Genomic DNA, 19,991 nt, shown 5'->3' with positions numbered 1-19,991 from the left:
ACATAATTAACATCTATTCAATTTAAAAATCTTCATCAAATGGAGAATTTATAGAAAATATGAATTGCTAAAATTGATTTACATGTGTGTATAAACCTCAAAAAATCAACACAGAATATATTCTAAAACTTATATAAGTATTTTATCCTTAAGGGCATAAGATCCACAACCCATTATAGGTGGATTCCTTCAAACCTTAAAAAGTAACAAGTTTTTATGCTAATGAATATGTTTAAAACTTGGAAGAACATAGAAAGCATCCTTTTATGATTTAGAAACTTCTCAAAGCACAAGAAAAAAATAAGGTCCCAAGCCAGTTGTCTAGGCTGCTTGGGCTCCTCTAACTTCCCTTCTTCTGCTGGAAACCCTTCTTGTGAGCTGAACTCCCAGCTTCCCAAGGAACTTGAGGAGCAAAGGCCTTTTGCCAGGATCGTCACAGTACTGGGGATAAGAATTGAGTTCTAGTCTCTGTTGGCTCAGGAATGGTGCAGAGAGTGAGAGGCTTCTGGGTGATGGATCCTGGACTGGCCCCGCTCCCTGCAGTGGGCTGGCTCAGTGAAGGCACTCTCCCCACCTGATGGTTCTGGGGAAACTGGGACTTTGGGGTTTGGAATAATCCTATGTGATTTTGCCACAGAGAGTTTCCTAGAATCTAAGAATGTCCATGTTGGAAGTGAACTTACTGTGGAGTCCTATTCCATCCTGCACTGTACAACAACCCACCAAGTAACTTTGCCTGTGGTTATGTTACCACCCAAGGTGGGAGTAGTCTGCCCACCACAAGATGTGTCAATAGTGAAGAGGCAATGCAGCCGGCCCCGTAGCTTAGTGGTTAAGTGCGCGCGCTCTGCTACTGGCGGCCCGGGTTCAGGTACCAGGCGCGCACTGACGCACCACTTGTATGGCCATGTTAAGGCGGCATCCCACATACAGCAACTAGCAGGATGTGCAACTACAACATACAACTATCTACTGGGGCTTTGGGGAGAAAAAGAGAAAAAAAGGAGGAAGATTGGCAATAGATGTTAGCTCAGGGCTGGTCTTCCTCAGCAAAAAGAGGAGGATTGGCATGGATGTTAGCTCAGGGCTGATCTTTCTCACCAAAAAGAAAAAAAAAAAAGGAAAAAATAGTGAAGAGGCAAGGTGATAGGAAAGAAAAGGCAGTTTATTACAGGTTGCTAGCAAGAGGGAAGATGGCTGCCTAGTGTCTAAAAGAACCATCTTAAGGGGGCACACAATCTTACAGCAGTTATATAGGCTGGTGGGTTATAGTGGAGGGGGTTAGGGATGTTGACCCTCTGGTGTTACAGACTGGGAGTGGCCACACCAGATCTTTCAGTTTTCATTGATGATGGCTATCAACATAGACTCTCTGTTTGGGGGTCATCACATTCCTAAGGAACTCAAAAGAACAAAGTTATCATCTTATCGCAGCTGGGAGGTACATGCACAAGCAAGGGTCGTAAAATCTACAGAGCAGTTAGATCTCCTGAAGGGTGCATATCCAGCTGGGTTAGTTTGTCAGAGGTCGTTCAAAGTTACCATAGGGTTTCTTTTCTACAATGGCCTCCCTCATATCAACCTTGTGTTGAGCTGGTATCAGTTACATTCCACCAGTGACAGGGACCTCACTGTGTCTCAGAGCCTCTATTCAATTTTTGGATGACTGTCCTTTAATGTTGAGTCAAAACCTGTCTATCTTTATCTTCAAGTTCCCATCTTGAGGTCACTTATTACAAATATGATTCCTTGTCCCCTGGATGGTCCTTCAAGTGGGATTCAGAACAGAGCAGAGAGAAACATCAGTGCCTGGCATAGCTGTTCTTTGCTCTTCCTAAAAGCCCTGATTCCACCATCCCTCATAGTTTCCTGGGTCACATGCCAAACTTTACTGTCTCTGATTCATCTCCTCTGGTATTGTCCCAAGGGCTGGAGATGTTGGATATCACATTTCCTGGGGATGGTGAGCACCAACCCCCTATCTCTGGGATACGAGTGTCTCAGGAGCTGGACACATTCACCGTGCTGGGCAATTTCTTGATCTCAACAAACCTCCCTAATGTCGTTGGTGGCAGTTTTCTGGTCCACATTGTTGCTGACCATACAAGTGAGGCTGATGTTGGGCTGGCTTAAGGTGGAGTCTCACAGCCAGGGTCCAGGTGTTGGGGGCTGGTCCTGGTGTCCCTTTCTGCCCCAGCTCCCTGAGGAGGCCCTTGCTCTCCCAGGTCATGTTCAGGTCCTCTGTGGCTCCCACGGCCTTGCACTCCAGGGTGACATTGCACCAGCCCAGTGTGATGGATGGTGACTCAACAGGATGTGGGGAATGAGCACTGATTCTGGGGCATGAAGGGACAAAATAATTATAGTTGCATTTGTGGAGCACATCATTCTTCCATTACCTCATTTCATTTCAGAGTCCCCTGCTGAGAATGCAGGGCATTTCACAGCTAAAGCAACTGAGGCTTACAGAGATGTAACAGTTTGTTCAAAGTCATATAACAAGAAAGTGATATAGAATCTCATTTTAGAGAAGGGAAAGTAGCCAGTGCTATGAACTCTCTCGACCACTCACACCCCCAGCCCTCATCACATAACTGAAATCACACCTGCTTGCCCTCCACACACATGATCACATCCTTTACAACCCCCAGAGCACGTGGAAGCTATAATCAAACTTCTTGGGCAAATATCTTCCATATGGAGACCTTTCAAAGAAGGTTCTGGAAACTGGTTTGAGACTGTTAACCCTCCCTCACCCAAACTGCAGACATAAAAATGTTAGGATTTGGAGGTAAGGGGGAAGATAATATCTTTGGAGAGAACTGTGCTGCTGTGAGTCCCCCCTGCCCCAGCTGGATGGGTGCTTGACCCTCACCTCAAACACGGTGAGAGGGGCTTCAATGAGACCATTCAGAGAGCTGGAGCTGTGTCCCCTGCAGCTTGGGGATGCACTGGACAGGTGGCTGCTTTACACCTGATAAGCCCAAGGGGAGAGATGCTGCTGAGACAGCCTTTAGTAAAGTACTGGCTGCTAATTAGTAAGAAATTGCATCGACATTGGTGAGTCAAAAGAACATGTCTTTCATCAACTAGAGGTAGGAGCTTAAAAGAAGTTTGAAAAGAGGTCCATCTGGAGAAACAATAGAACCACAACAGAGAGAGTCTGTGTGGAAATGGACCAGCCAAGTCCAGAGGCCAAAGAGAAACACATAAGTGGCCATCCTGTGCATTACCTATGACAAGGTAGGTGAGAGATCCCCAGCATGCCAGAGGAAGGGTATCCAGGGATCCTATGAAAATGCCCCGTGAGAGAGAGAATCAGCCTAAACACTATCATGCCCAGAGAAACCAACTGCCTGACTTCCACAGCAGGACCAGTCAAGGAAGGCCTTTCCTGAGCCTCCCACCTCCATCCCCTTGACTGCTGCTCTCTCCCTCCCTGTGCTTGTGGAGGTGGTGAGGGATCTCCGTCTTTTTGTTGCTCTCTGTAATCCTTGTGAGCCTTTGCCAGGGAACTCTGCTCTGGTCTCCGGGGCTCATTCTCTGCTTCTGCTGCATCTGCTGCTGATGTGGCTCTTCCTGCTTGTCTTGGGCAGGGCAGGTGATGCTGCTGACGTCCTTGGTCCCTGTCACACAGCCTCCCGTGATGAGGTCTCTGCACTAGGACTTTCCTTATTCTGACCTCAGGTCACCTTCTGGCCCGTGGTCCCTCTCAGCACTGTGTCTCCCCGCCAGGGGCTCATGAGAACTTCTGAATCTCCCCAACAGGGAGCCCAGGAGCCCAGGCTGAGGGAACTTGTAGCCCCTCTAGAGGCCCTTTTTCTGTAGAAACACACCATGCCCAGATTTCTACTCAACAGGGCTCCCTGGGAGGAGACACTCCCCCAGGGAGTGATAAGTGAGACCCAGGCTCCCTCTTTTTTGTTTTCCTGCTCATCCTATCTGGAGTTCCTATTTCCTGGCTTGCTCCCACCCTGCCCTGCAGCCCCCTGCTGTTGAGCTCCTAGGGAATAGCATATCACATCCTTCTCAATGGTTAATCAGAGTCTCATCGTTTTTTTTTCAAACAACAAAGGTTTACTTTTTTTTTTTTCGTGAGGAAGATCAGCCTTGAGCTAACATCTGTGCTAATCCTCTTTTTGCTGAGGAAGACCGGCTCTGAGCTAACATCTATTGCCAATCCTCCTCCTTTTTTTTCCCCACAGCCCCAGTAGATAGTTGTATGTCATAGTTGCACATTCTTCTAGTTGCTGTATGTGGGACATGGCCTCAGTGTGGCCAGAGAAGCGGTGCGTTGGTGCGCGCCCGGGATCCGAACCCGGGCCACCAGTAGCGGAGCGCACGCCCTTAACCACTAAGCCATGGGGCTGGCCCCAGTCTCATCCTTAATGCATTTCTTTAATGCTTACTTAATTCTAGAAACATATATAAAATCACTCTCATGTCTCACTTGGTACGTTTTTAGTTTGTGACTTGTAGAAAGAAGTCTATTCTCTGCATCTACAATCTTTGGTTTTGGATCACATAAATCTCTTTTTTTCAGTCAATAAAGTAGGGCTCTTGCCTATTTTGGAAGTGAAAAGATGGACACAGACTTCCACATTCTCAGTGGGCTTCTAGCCTCTGCATAAAGCAACAGCTGCCTCCGCCCCAAGTGTGGAGGTTTGCGGGCAACAGGGATCACGGGTATGGAAAAAACACTTGGAAATCTCCAGACAAGAAGGCCCTTGAACTGACTCTGAGCCCCTCCTCACACTCTGACCACACAATAACACTTGATAAAAATATAATAAAAATGTTTAATAATGTATCTCAGATCTGGAAACTCCAGTTACAGAAACCAGAGGGAACTAAAAGGGTGCTAAAGGGAGAAGTGGGATTGGAAGTTCTCATGTCCCAATGGCTTATTAGGACCAGACACAAACCTCAGAGGCCCATGTTATATGTCCCTCAGTGGGGACAAGTCTGTGTGCGGCTTTGTGCCTGTAGGGATGCTGCAAGAAGGGGCTCAGGTGAATACAGGCTGAAAGAGTTCCTGTCTTCTGTCCTGGGACGTCAGCTCGGGGGCTGCCACCTGCTCTGGACCATGAGAGGAATCTGTGAGAAACTGGAATCCACACCTGCAGTGTGCAGGGTGTGGGTGTGAATTCTCACTATGCGTTAGAACTCTGAGTCCAGAAACTACCTTAAAAATGGGTGAAGCCCTAGGTCCCAGCAAGGTGAACACTGAACGGACCTGAGGGGAGCCTTCCACTGCCCAGGGCACGTGTGTGCACTAACGGTTCAAGGAGATCAGAGATGGAATCAAGCCTATGGTACAAAACCAAATCATTTTGGAGAAAGAACAGGCAGAAATGAGTGGGAAGAAGTAGAGATTTTGAGCAAACAAGTAGTAAAAGACATTAGTAACCCTAAATACGTATTGATGGTAAATACATATCCATAATCAGATAGTATTTCAAGCTTATCTGCAGATTTGCTGCAAGGAAGTGTCTGTCTGAGTCAGACCGGGGAGTTACAACCTTGGGAGTCTGTGCCTGTCTGGAGTGGCCTCCTTGACTGACTGTTACACTAAGGGCCACAGTGGGATCCTGCCACCTCCAACTCACAGGGGCAGCAGGTGCTCCAGCCTCAGTGGTGGAAGCAGGGTGTTGGTTAACCCCAGGCACCTTACTCTTGACATGGGCTGCCCCAGTTTCCCTAAGGTTCTCTCTGTCCTTTCGTATATACATCGTTTTCATTGGAAACATCAATCATATCATCCTCTGTGTTCATTTTCTCCTCATTTAATTGATTGCTTAGTCTGATTCTCTCAGATCCTCATTTGGCACTGGCTTTGCCTGTGATGGGGGCAATTTTCCACCTAAACAAAATGTGTTAGAGCTTTAGCACACACCATAGACAATGAGATAATTTTATGATAGCCAGAAGTAGAAAAGACCAATCGTCTACAGAGGAATGACAGGGCAATGACAGCACAGCTGTAATGTATGATGTATAATATCCTCAAGGTTTTCTGAGAAAATAATTGTCAACTTTGAATTGTATGCTCAAATGAACTATCATTCGAGATAAAGGGCAAAATAAAGACATCTCCAGGCAGACAGAAACTGAGAACATTTGCCACCAATAGCCAATCACTAAAGGACCACTTCATGAATAAGAAAAATGATCTAGAAGGACAGTTTGAAAATAAAAAGGAATGGTGAGCAGACAAATGGTAAACAGGCAGTAAATCTGAACACAGATTGCATAAAAATCCTAAGAATTTATAAATGTGGTAGAGAAAATGCATAATAAAAATATTGGATAACAATAATATTTAAGAAAAGAGGGAGATGAGAAGAAGGAAAGTGCTCCAAGTTTGTTTTCATTTAATGAAATGAGTAGAGATATTGGTTTAGAGTTTGAATTGTATATGTATGTTAAAAATTAAGTCAAATCTTGGGGCCAGCCCCGTGGCTTAGCGGTTAAGGGCACGCGCTCCGCTACTGGTGGCCCGGATTCGGATCCCGGGAGCGCACTGACGCAGCACTTGTCCAGCCATGCTGAGCTGGCGTCCCACATACAGCAACAAGAAGGATGTGCAACTATGACATACAACTATCTACTGGGGCTTTGGGGGAGAAAAAAAAGGAGGGGGATTGGCAATAGACGTTAGCTCAGAGCTGGTCTTCCTCAGCAAAAAGAGGAGGATTAGCATGGATGTTAGCTCAAGGCTGATCTTCTTCACAAAATAAATAAATAAATAAATAAATAAATAAATAAATAAATAAATAAATAAAATTAAGCCAATCTTTAATTGAATAGAAACAGTGTATAATTTCCACAAAAGTGGAGGAAAAAATGGAGCAAAAAATTTACACCTAATTACATGAAATAAGAAGAGAAGCATAGACAAAACAAAAGAAAAAGAAGGATACAATAATTTGATAGAAATGATGCCGTACACATCAGTAGTCACAGTACCTTAAATGGAGAAACACCTCGCAATTAGACACGGACACGCATAGATTGCGTAGAAAACTCAGTCCAGCTATACAGTGTTTATGAGAGACATTATGATGGAGACAGAGGGTTATATAACAATTCTAAATATACTGGCAATAGATGAAAATGCTTTCAATAGCATAACCTCACTATACATGATGCAAAATCGACAGAATCGCATGGAGAAAAAGACAAATTGTCACAGTAGGAGATATTGTTACCGAGCCCCAAAGGACTGGTGACGCACATGTGGGCCCTTTTGCCCTGGGTTGCTTGTGACAATAGAATGAGACCTGGTTCAGAATAGTAGAGCAGAAACTTTATTCATTGATTAATGAATGGAAGAGGCAGAGTTTGTGCTTTAAAACACCGTTCCCTGAAGGGGAGGGCACCAGCGTTTTCATGGGATGTGAAGGGGCAGGGGACTCTGCGTCATGCACAGATCTTCCCTTCTTGCACACAGCACCTTTTGCACACATTTCCCTTTGTGCACAGTGCCCCAACGCCATTTTGGACCTTTCTGGTTCGGACCGGTTCTGCAGTTTGGCCACCTGACATTGTTCTGCCTTTGTTTCTATAAGCAAGCGCAACTTAAAATGAAGCATTAGACATGGAAAATGTTTTAGGGACTTCCCTGGGTGACAATGTTAATACAAGTTTCTTGATAACTGATAAAGCATACAGATAAGAATTAGTAAGGAGAGAGATTTGAACAACACAATTGATAATTTGATTGAATGAGTAAATACCAAACTTGATACTCAATTATTAGAGAATGCATATTATTTTCAAGTACACATGGAACATTGATAAAACTTGGCTACAAACTAGGCCACAAAGCAGATTTCAAGGAAAGAAGGAAAGAAGGAAAGGAAGGAAGGAAAGAAGAAAGAAGGAAAGAGAGAAAGAAAGAAAGCTGTTAGAATTTCTCACTTTAGAGATGAGGCAATCTGCGTCCAGAGAAGGAAAGTGACTGTCTCCAGGTTACACAGGATCTGGGAAAGAGTGGAATTGGCTGCCATTAGGCCCAACCTCCTCACTACTGGATGAGATGGACACCTCTCAGTTGAGTTTGGGCAGCCTGAGTGAAGTGGAAGAGGGATCATTGGAAGGAATATCACCTCTAAATTGCTCTACACTTTGGGGAGGAGTGGGTGAAGGAGTGATGGTGTGGGTGGTACTAAAGTGTTTGTCCTTATCTTTCTTAAAATCCTTAACCCTTTCCTGGACATCTCTTCAGAAAGAGAAGGGCAGAAGGGACGGTGGAATTGAATGGGCTCAATTCACACTACAATTTCCAGAGATGCAGGAAGCTGCCAGTGAGGAGTGGTCCTTCTCTTGTGGGGACCCTCTCATCACAGCAATAACAGCATTTACTGAATGTGTCCCTGTGTCTGCTGGCAGGGGCTGGACAAGAAAGTGTCCCTGCCGTTGTGGGCTCCAGACAGAGACAGAGGAGACAGTGCAAAGAAATAGAGCTGGGTTTGATCCATGAGTTAAGAGGGAACTACTACTGTCGGTTTCCCAGTGTGGTGATGGGGAAGGGTCAGAAAAATGGATAAAATTTTAATGTATGGACAAAATATATGAGAGTTTTAAATTTTGTATTATTTAAATATATGTTTAACTCACTTTGCTTACAACCACATTCTCCCCTGACTTTATTTTCTTCTTCTTCAGAATTTGATCTTTTGTATAGCAGAGAGCTCTTGCTCTGCATCATCTTCCATCTTCCTCACAGCTGGTGCTCACCATCCAGGTTCTGGGGTGGATCCTCCCCCGCAGCCTGAGGGCTGAGCCTCCTCCCTCCCTGGTTCCCTTCTCTCTAGAAAGTGGGGAGTCTGGCTGGGCTGCTGTTTAACCCTCCCCTAGCCAGACGTCCCTGCTCCTCTAATCCCTCTGAGTACTTGCTTCCCCTTTCCCAGAAGAGGGAAGTTGAAGGATGAGACTCCAGGACCTGCTCAGATCCTGGTGATCGGACAACAGTGCTGGGAGGGAGGAAACCCTGGGGAGGGCAGGGAAAGGGTAGGAGAGCTGATGGGCAGCTCCTTGCAGGGGAGAAGCACTGGGTGGGAAGAGAGGATTCCCAGGCTCCAGGTCTGCCTCTGCCCTGTGTGACCCAGGACAAGGTCACCCACCAGGGAACCTCATCCTCTGTGAAAGGAGGGGCCTGGGCAGATCCCCTTTAAGGCCCCTCCCAGCTATGACATTCTGGGATTCATGCATCCACCCAGATAGGACTCTCCTGTGGCTACTTCAAGGCCTCTGCTCTCTCTCTTCATCCTGTGCTGTCCTGTTTCTGTGTCTTGACGGGGACTGTCAGCTGGTGAGCCTATTTAGGGCACCTTCAGAGAGAAGACCCCTGGCAGTCCCTGTGGTTACTTCCTCAGCCCTCCAAAGAGGGAGGGCATCCTCCTCTTCAAGCCTTGTCTTTGGGATCCAGCCTGGCCCTCTGTTCTCTCTGTCTTGTTCTTAAGATGGGTTGTAGTAGTTTGTTAATCTGCCATAACAAAATTCCACAGGTCTGCTGACTAACCGAGAGAAATTCATTTCTCACTGGTCTAGAGGTTGGCAGGCCAACATCAAAGGGTCAGGAGGTTTGGTTTCTCCCGAGGCCTCGCCTTTTGGCTTTCAGAAGGCCGCCTCTCACTGTGTCCTCACATGGCCTTTCCTCTGTTTACATGAATTCAAGGTGTCTGTTTTTTCTCCAAATTTAATTTTCTTATAAGGACACCAGTCAAATTGGCTTGGGGCCCACCCTAATGGTCTCATTTTAACTTAATCACGTCTTTAAAGGCCCTATGTCCAAATATAGTTACATTCTGAGATACTGGGGGTTAGGACTTGAATATATGAATTTTGCAGAAACACAATGTCGCCCATAACGTGGGTCTTGGAAGCCAGTGCCCTCAGTTTACCTGGTGAAGAACATCATTTCCTTCCCCACAGTGTGTGGAATCGTGGTTTACAAAACCTGACTACATATTAGGTCACAAAGAACATTTAAATGAATATTGAAGAATTTTTAAAATTTAAATTCAAATTTAAAGGAATATTAAACATTAATATCTTCCTCTTCTAACTTTAATACAAATTATGTAGAAATCAATAAACAATCACTAAATAAGCCCACGTTTTTGGAAATTATAAAACACACTTCCTAATAACAATAAAAATAGTGTATATATGTACATTTGTGGGCTACAACTAAAATAATATTTCGAAAAATTTTTTAGATTTATAATATTATATTAGAATATAACAAAACCTAAAAAAATCAATAAGCAAATTTTCCAATTCTTAAAATGAGAAAGAAGAATAAACTCAGAGCATGTAAAAGGAATCAAATATAGGACAAAAGCAAAAAATAATGCAATTGAACTAAAGATACAGTAGAGATGATCAACAAAGCCAAATGCTGGGGGCAGGGTGGGGGAATTGGGGAGATGTTGTTTAGGGAAGAAACTGCAAGCAGTAAATAATTCCTGGAGATCTATGCACAGCATACTTATTATGGACAACAATACTGTATTATTAACTTCACAGTTGCTAAGAGACTAGACCTTATTTTTTCCCACAACAAAAAAGAAATGATACTTAAGTGATTTGGTAGAGATACTGGCTAACACTATGGTGGTAATCTTATTGCAATATATAAATATATCAAATCAACATGTTTTATATCTTAAACTTACACAATGCTATATGTCAATTATATTTCAATTTAAAAAAAAGCCAAATGCTGATATATTGAAAAGACAAAAATAGTAGACAATACTCTGGTAAGAATGACCATAAAAAAAGAAAGAGAAGGCCCACAACCAATATAATTTGTATATAAAAGAGAACACAGCTATAGAGGCAGCAGAGATGAAGAAAAAAGTGACAATATTATACTGAACATGTAGGTTAAATGGGTAATTTCCTAGAAAAATATAAGCTACTAAAACAGTCTCAAGAAGAAATATAAAACAACAAAGTACTATTGTTAAAAAAAAAATTGCAACAAAAGTTACAAGTCTACACCAGGGAGAACAAAACCTAAGATGCTGACAGTTGTAGAAGTAAATTAATTTAATTCATTCAACAGATATTAGTTGAATCTCTAAAGGATACAGGTAATGTTCATCAAATTATTTCCTTTGTCTTTTCCTAGACTGCCCTGCAGTTAGGCTGGATCATGTGATCGAGTTTTGATCAATGGAATGTGATTTCTTAATTCTGGGCTGAGACAGTTAAGAACTATGTGCCCTTCCCTGTCCCAGTGGCTTAAAGCAAAGGTCTCCAGTATGGGGGCCGGTCCGGTGGTGTAGCTGTTAAGTGCATGTGCTCCGCTTCTGCAGCCCGAGGGTTCGCAGGTTTGGACGCCGGGCGTGCACCGACGCACTGCTTGTGAAGCCATGCTGTGGTGGCGTATCATATAAAGTAGAGGAAGATGGGCATGGATGTTAGCCCAGGGCCAGTCCTTCTTAGCAAAAAAGAGGAGGATTGGCATAGGATGTTAGCTCAGGGCTGATCTGCCTCACAAAAAAAAAAAAAAAAAAAAGGACTCCAGTATGGTAGAGCCACATGATGGAAAGTAAGCTGCTAGGGAGACATGCTAATTTGTAGGAGACAGGGATGTGATTGAGAAATAAGTTTTTGTTGTATAAAATCATGAGATTCTAGGGCTGTTCGTTACAACAGGTGGTATTAACTGTCCTGATGAATGCACCCAGGTTAGGTGTTCTTCTAGGGTCTTGGGATACATCTTTGTATAAAACAGATAGAACTTGCTCTCCTGGAGCCTATAGTCTAGTTGAGGAGAGTGGGAGATACACAAACATTAACACAAAAAAAGACATAATTACACAGTGTGTTAAAAAGTTCAAGCTGCTATGGAAAAAATAAAAAGTAGAGCAAGGTAAGGAGGTTCAGGAGTTCTGGGGTGGGGTGCAGACTGGCATGCTACTCTTTAAATAGGGTAGCCAGGGTGGGCCTCATTGAGAAGGTGACATTTTCACAAAGAGTTGAAGGAGGTGGAAGAGTCAGTCAGGCTCACTTCTACCAAATGTTCAAGCAACAGATAAAGTATATATTGTACAAACTATTGTGGAGAACAGAAAAAGCAGGAACATGCTGCAATTCATTTTAATGAATTATGTTTAAACTTCATACAAAATCCAATAGTACAGAAAAGTGAAAGAAAGGAAAATTACAGCTCAATCTTACTATGGGCATAAATATAAAATTCCTACAGAAAATACTAGCAGACCAAATCTAGCAATGTTTAGAAAAGAAAACCCAGCTCCATACCAAATTGGACTTATTCTTGGAATGAAAGGATGGTTTAACATTGGAACAATGTGTTTGTGAACAACCCCACATTATCAAGTTATAGGAGAAGAATCACAATCTCAATAGATCTAGACAAAGCATTCAATCAATTCAATTTCTATTTATGACTAAAACTCATAGAATTTCAGGAATAGAAGGAAGTGATATTAGTTGAAGTGTTAGTGGAAGTTAGTGAGCTATTTCTGGAAAGTGTCTTTAAAGAAAGAGGTCTGTCCTTCCCTGTCTCTTCTTCCTTCCTGCTGATTAAATTATGACGTGATGGGCAGAGCTCAAGTTACCATTTTGGACCATAGCAACAAGACAGAAGAAACCAGGGTTTCAAGACAATGATTTATAAGACACCTGGGCTTCAGTAGTTGTTGCTATGACCTGTGAAAATAACCTTTAATCTCTACAAAATAATCTGTACTTCTGGCTAGATTTCTTACTTAAATTTTTTAACCCTCTAATAATATTTAAATTGACTTCTCTGTTTTCTGAAAGAAATAGGCACTTGTGAATTTTCCTTGTAACCTAGAAGATGATCATTGTTACTTCTTTCTTTTCCCACAAACGTGATGAGAAAGAAACCCATAACTCCACTGAGGTTCTTATTTAGACAAAGAGCTTGAGAATCTCATTTCATTTAAGTTAAAATAACTCTAATAAATATATAATTACAAACAGATAAATGCTCTGAAGAAATAGAGCATTTAGAAACTCTTTGAGAGTTTCTAGTATGGGACTTTTACTTAAGGATGCAGATTAGGGAAGGATCTCTGTGATATGGATGGTCTGAAATTTAAAAGGGTGAATAAAATTAATTAGTAAAAGGGGAGCAGGAAGAGTTTTCCACGGAGAGGAAACAACATGTGCAAAGGCCCTGCCGTGTGAGGAAACATGATATGTTTGAGAAACTGAAAAACAGGCATTTTGATGGAAATCTAGGAGCATGGCAGAGGACAGAGAGAAATGAGCGTGGGGTGGAGAGCAGGAGAGACTCTGCACAGCATTGCAGTACATGTTAAGGATGCAACATGGTATCACTAAGAAGTGATGACATGATAATATATGCTTTTTAAAAAGATCATCCTGGCTTCAGTATAGAAGATACATCAGAGGGGGCCCAAGACTGTGTGGGAAACCCAACTTAGTTGACTGCTGCTGCTAATGAGAAGATGGTGAGAGTCAATAGATTGAGCTAGGATGGTGGCAGTAGAGATGGAGGAAAGTGGATGACTTAAGAGATATTTTGAAAGTAAAATTGAGATTACTTACTGATATATTGGCTATGGAGTAGAGGGAGAAGAAAGTGTCAGTTGGATGGTGGCATCATTCACCAGAGTGGGGAATACTGGAGGAAGACCAAGCTTAGCTACTCAATCTTGAACATATTGAATTGCCCTTGAGAAATGCAAAGGGAGCTGTCAAGTCACCAGTTGGGTTTAAACATTTAGAGCTCAAGCATCTCTAGACCTAGAGCTCAAAAGATGTCTGGACTGGAGATATAAGTTAGGAAGGTATTGGTACATGGATGAATCATTCAGTAAATGGTGGTGGGGTAAAGGACTAAATGTTTTGGAAAAAAATAAAATTATAACCTTATAAGTTAAAACTTATGCCAACATATATTTCAGCTGGATGAGAGCTCTTATCTATAATTGATCAGAGAATCCCTTAGGGAGTGATTTCCAAACACACGGCTCAGGCTCCATCTCAATGTGCTGAGTAAGAATTTCCGGGGATGAGGCACTTGAATGGGTATTGTCAGCGCAGTTCTGGTTAAGAACCATTAAGGTAAAAATTCATATGGAAAAATAAAATAATAAAAGTGGTAGAAGAAAATAAGTTAATATTTTTATAATAGTGGAATGGGCGATAGCTTTTTAAACATGTCTCTAAAGCCAAAAATAATAAAGATAAGGATTCAATAGATATGAGCACAGAAAACTTACAATTTCTTATCAGCAAAGAAAGCTAGAAAAAAAGTTAAAAGCAAAAAATGTGTAGAAGTTTGTCCCATTTATGACAACAGCTTGACTACCTAACTGCAGAGAGGTGAAGCTCTGTGCTCCATTTCCCACCCCCGTCCCACCCCAAAGGAGGGGCTGTTAGTTTGGGTGGATTGCAGGGTATGTTTTCTAGCTGCTGCAGTTTACTTGGGGGTTCAAAGGCAAATGTATGGGTTTGGCCATTCTTCTTCTCCTATTCTTGTGGCTTCTGTATCCTTTCCGCCATATAGAAAGATCCTGAGCTCCAGGGTTGGCCTTAGAGAGGAACGGGGTTCTATAGATATCAGTTATATTCAGTGATGTGAGTGGAATGAATCAGTGGCTATTTACTTTTAAATTCATTAAAATTAAATAAAACAAAAAATTCAGTTCCTCATTCATATTAATCATATTTAAAGTGCACGTGTGGCTACTGGCTACCAAAATGGACAGCACAGATATAGAACATTTCCGCCACTGCCGCAATTTCTGTTCTACTCTGTGTTAGATAACGTTGCTAATGTCAAAAACAAATGGAGACCAGCCTTGAAAATTCCCTGAGTGACACAATCAGTTGCTTAATTTAGCTTATTTAGTAAGACTAACTTGACTTTGGTCATTTCTTGTTTATGCTTCTGGGAATCACACGCAAAATTGCAACTCTCTCCCAAAGTTGATATGAGCTAACCACTGACCAATTCTCTATCATTTAAGAAAATTCTATTATTATGAGCAATCTCTCTGAAGAATCAACAGTCACTACTTTCTCACTGTAGAAGCTGCTTTATAACAACATACTGCTGAGCCTCCTTCCATGTTTTGGTTTAAGTGCTCCTGGTTCAGGAACTGTCTTTTTGGTGTGTGCACAATAAACTTTTACTAACTATTACTTTGGTGATTCACTGGTTTTACTTCAGTTATTTCTGAGCTTTTGACAATGTTAATGGGTGATTTTTCCTCCCTTTTAAAAATGTTTGGTACTTTTAGTTTGCAGTGGAAAACACTTGATTTTAGAGTTGGAAAGATCTGAGTCTGGTTCTTGGCTCTATGTGAGCTGCCTGACTTTGAACTTATTCTTGACTATAAAAATAACTTGAATTGTGGAGTTTTTAAAAAAATATATAAAGAGTAAATATAACATATTTTATATAATGTTCACAGTGGGTGCTTAAGAAATGGTCACCATGTTATTTCTTCAGTGAACAAACATTTCTTTGGTAATGAGGTTCTTACTTGGAGACTAGTCTAAATACAATTGTTAAAGGTTGATGTAATTTGAAAGCTTTAAGTAGTTTTTCATTTTTCTTTATTTTGAAACATTAATGAGGCAATATTTTGAAAATTATTGATAGACTTTTTCTCCTTGGGTTTTCTGAATGCATTGAATACATGGCTTTTACCTAGTAAGCTGGAGCCAAACATGTGCCTTGAGAGATTAGGATTTGATATAGAAGAAATGCAAAGAGGAAGAACAGGAAATATGTAGCTTCTGGCAGGAAAAATAGCAAAATAGGATATTGCAGCAAGCCATAATGTGATGTGTGTGTGTGTGCGTGTGTGCATGTGTGTGTGTGAGAGAGAGAGAGAGTCAGAGAGACAGACAGAGACAGAGAGTCAGAGAGAGAGAAAGAAACACAGAGAGACAGAGACAGAGATAGAGACTGAGACAGAGACAGAGAGAGAAACAGACACAGAGAGAAAAGACTCTGTTGGCCTAAGCTCATCACAGTGCAATGAGGAAGGAAAGGAAGGGCAGCAGCGACTGTAGAAGCCAGCTGAGGTGCCCTCGTCCCTGGAACCTAGTCATGTGTGAGCTGGGGAGGCCAGCGTGGGGAGGGGTGTGGAGTGGATAGGTAGTGTGACAGGTAGCTGTGTCAACTGAAATAAAGAGTCCAGGTAAAGGTTTATTAAATGAGTCTATTTAATAATCAAGGTGAGGAATTCGAATCCCAGGAAACAGTCCAACAGAGTATTCTGAGGAACTGCTCCGAGGGGTGTGAGTTTAAGTGCAGCATATATTTCTTTCACAAAACACTGTACGTGCAAGGAAGAGGAAAAAACTTACAAGTAGATTTCATATATGTCAAAAAAGGGATTAGGGTACAACTGGTTTTTCTCTAGATTATGCATTAAGAGTAACGTAAGCAAGAATTCTTTGGTTATATCAAACAAGTTCAGAGATGCTGATGTTATCTATGTGTGGAGGAAAGCAAAGACCGGGGTCGTTATTTGTTTCCTCAATCTCCAAGAAAGGCAGCTGCGGATGTAAGAGATAGGTACCCTTTATCTTTTCCTGTTGCTGGTTTCTCCCCCTGGCATCTTCAGTCATGAGATGAGGGGTTGTATAAGTGAGCATAAGTGAGACCGTCTTGTTACACTACGTGGCCCCAGCCCCTCCTCTGTGTGACTACTCGCTGCTCTGCACGTACACTAAAAAAATCACATGCTCTCCTGATTTATGGCCTCCAATTATGCATGTAGTCCCATATACCTTGATAAATTAAAACTTTGTTCTATGAGTTTCTCTCCAGAAATAGGCTGACCGCAGGCAGGAAACTCGCCTACAATGTATCCATCACAGCTGACAGAAGAAGGGAACAATGTGATGTCTGGAGCCCAACACACCTGGAGACCAGCATCGCTGGACCCCCTCCTCACTGCCCATTTTCCCTGTGTAACGCCCACAAGACCCTGTCATTTGTGAAGATTTATTTTTGAGACATTAATCTGCCATCTTCCTGATTATGCCAACTAATCAAATTAAAACTTCCTTTCTCTATCCCTAACTCATTGTGATTAATTGGCTCAGATCGTAGCGAGCAGAGTGATTCCATTGCTCAGTAACAGTTGCAGGTCATTTGGACACAGAGTGAAGATGGCCTGCATGGCTGCTTCCCAGTACAGCATGGATTCTTATTGTACTGACTTAAAGCCTATGCAGTCTGCTTGCTAGATTAGCCCATTAGACCAGGGAGAGGGGGGTCCCAAAAATCTGTCCACAGCTGTCACCATCAACAGTGAGGTGGAAAACCTGGTTAAATTCTATTCCTCAAGCTAAGCTCAATCCTGGTACTGCCCACTGTCCTCACAAGTCAAGTTCTCAATCCTCAGGGACGTCATGTTGGGCACATGGACTCTCTGCCTGTACTTGTCCTGGAGGCTGGCCCAGGTTGGAGCCTCTCCTGGCCCACTATGGACTTGCAGCATAAGAGTGTAGTTTGATTCAGAGCCAAAGCCCCATGAGATCTCCTCTAGCTCGGCTCCTGGCTCCTTGATCACATGAAACAACACAGAACCTCCTTGGATCCTCTTCAGAGGAACGTGAGTTCCAGAATCCTGAGCTCCAGAACCATGTGCTCCAGAACTCTTGAACCCAGTGCTGCAGATGCCTAGAGCATTGGAAACAGAAACCATGAATGTCTTCTCATTGATAACAACTGTGAAATTCTTCCTTTTTAAATTGAATTCACCCAGTCTATCCTAGGAAGACCAGGATGATTCTAGGAAGACAATCGGTATAGTAAAATTGAAATAGACCTCTGTTCAAATTTCAAACATAGTCATGTTGACCTTGGGTTAATTCACTGAACTTGCTAAGCCATAGTTTCCTCTCCTGCAAAACGGGCTCACAGTGCTTACCTCATAGCGCTGCTGTACGGGTGAAATGAGAGAAAGTGTCCTAAGCACTCAGCGCAGCCTCTGTCCACAGGAAGTACTAGTCATGTTTCTTTCCTTCTTGGGAGCAGTGCCCTCAACAATCCCAGGCTCGCTCAGTTGCTCCGTGCTGCGGAGTTTGACAGATGAACTGCCTCATTTCCTCCTGAGCCCTGAGCTGCCCCATGGCCACTAACCTTGGGCCTCTGGTCATCCTTAGACAACTTGAGAAGACTTCTGTCTTAACTCTGTTCTTTATGCCAGCCCAAACCTGGACCACCGGAAGTACTGCAGAAGCCAATCTGCTCTCACCTTGAAAGGAAAAATGATCCCCTGCTTTCAAGCAGGTGCAGGATTTACCTGGATTTGCCACTGCCCGACAGTGTACCCAGCTTACCCAATCAGTAAGTTCTTCCTTGTCTCTGGTCTGTCTCCCTCTTGCTTAAGTTAAATTCATTCCTCGCCCTCACTGGGGCAGAGGATCGCTCATACCGTGGCTTCAAGGCCAACACCCTGCCAGATAGGTTCTTCCTATTTATTAATTAATGCACTCAGCCAACTACCTCCTAGGAACAAGGCCCTTGGGGACTCATGAAGGAGTAAGATGGGGACCAAGCCCTAGAGAGTCACATTCACATTGGTGGGGAGAGATCCAATATGAGCTACCTTGTTACAAGGCTGAATACCAGAAAGCTTTAGTAGAAAAAAAGATACAAAAAACTTCAGAGGAGGGAGAGGTCACTTCTGGCTGGTAGAATCAGGAAAGGCTTCTCCAGGTGGAAGCATCCCAGTTCCTTCAGTTCCCCTCGAGGTGGCCCAAAGGGGTCACCTTCAAGACCTACATCAGTGGAATCAGCATAGTGCCTGTTTGTACATTGGGCCATCTAGGTCAGCCTCCTCCCAAACTCAAGGCTCCTCTTTCCATCTGCTCCTGCCTGTATCCCATTCCTTTCTGCTCTCATCCAGTCCAGGAGGCAGTTTCACTAGAGTTTTCATCATGCTGCCCTGTGGAGCATGCCCTGGAGGGAAGGGTGGACACCCTGATGTGGGTCTATGGCAGGTGGACTGAGAGAAGATGGATAAGATTTGCTGCATGGGACTGGTCTCTCCAAACTAGTCGTGACACACGTGACTCAGCTGATCTCAGGACACAGTGCTCACCTATCAATACCTGGAAGGGACAGAAGTCCACACTAACCCTCTCCAAGTTCCAACTCCCTCCGTTATGCATCCACAAGATTCCAGGTGTCTTAGGATCACTAATGTCTTGAGGAAGAGGAGTCCGGGTAGCCCTGTCCCAGTTCAGTGTGTTGTCTGCGGTGGGAGATTCTGTCTGCTGAGGGAAACTTTCTGGTGTGCAGAAGCCGGATGAGGGCCCAAGTCCTGTAGCAGCTGTGAGTGCAGAAAGTAGTGACTCCAGGGTGGCAGCTGCCTCTCCCAAGAGTAACACCCAGGAGGTGGACCCCCCATCAGTCTGGCCAAGGCCTTCCAAGTGAAAGCTCTTCCTGTCCCCACCGCTCCCCAGCCCTTGTCCCAAGGTGGTGGACATGGGAGAGCAGCAGGCTTGAGGCAGAGGAGGTTCTGGCTGTGGGGTCGGTGTTACAGGAAGCCCCGGCACTGATTATGGAGTCACATGTGTTAGGAATATGGGTCTCTCTGGAAGGACAAGGCATAGGGAGGTGAGGCAGCAAAGGTGATCTGAAGCTGCTGGAGAGTTTCTTTAAGTCGAAGGTGGAAGCTAAGAATGACAAGGCTGTCCCTGAAGGCTGCATCCTGGGCACGGCTGTGGAAGCTGAGGCCCCCGTGCAGCTGCTACCAGAGCTCTCCCTAGCAGCGGAAGAAAAGCTGATCTCCTTGGACACACTCAGTGGCAATTCCCTAAGACAGCTAAGCCCTAGCTACTACTACAGCTCTAAGAAATCACCTGTCAGTCCACACACGGCCACTTTCCAGAGCATGGCATAACCTGGAGGCTGAGCAGGACCCACTCCTGTGTCCACCACCTCACAGACCCCGAAGCTCCATCCCACCTCTCAGCAA

The 19,991-nt window shown here is 43.6% G+C and overlaps 1 pseudogene; it reads right to left on the bottom strand.

The window, feature by feature from the left end:
• Window positions 1-1,905: 1,905 nt before the first annotated feature.
• LOC147917914 (uncharacterized) lies at window positions 1,906-17,711 on the bottom strand (annotated as a pseudogene).
• Window positions 17,712-19,991: the final 2,280 nt, after the last annotated feature.

The sequence above is a fragment of the Ceratotherium simum genome, chromosome 2, assembly GCF_057802395.1.
Source record: "Ceratotherium simum simum isolate JZ-2026a chromosome 2, ASM5780239v1, whole genome shotgun sequence".
Classification (NCBI taxonomy): Eukaryota; Metazoa; Chordata; class Mammalia; order Perissodactyla; family Rhinocerotidae; genus Ceratotherium; species Ceratotherium simum.
This window is presented reverse-complemented; position numbering and strand designations above follow the sequence as displayed.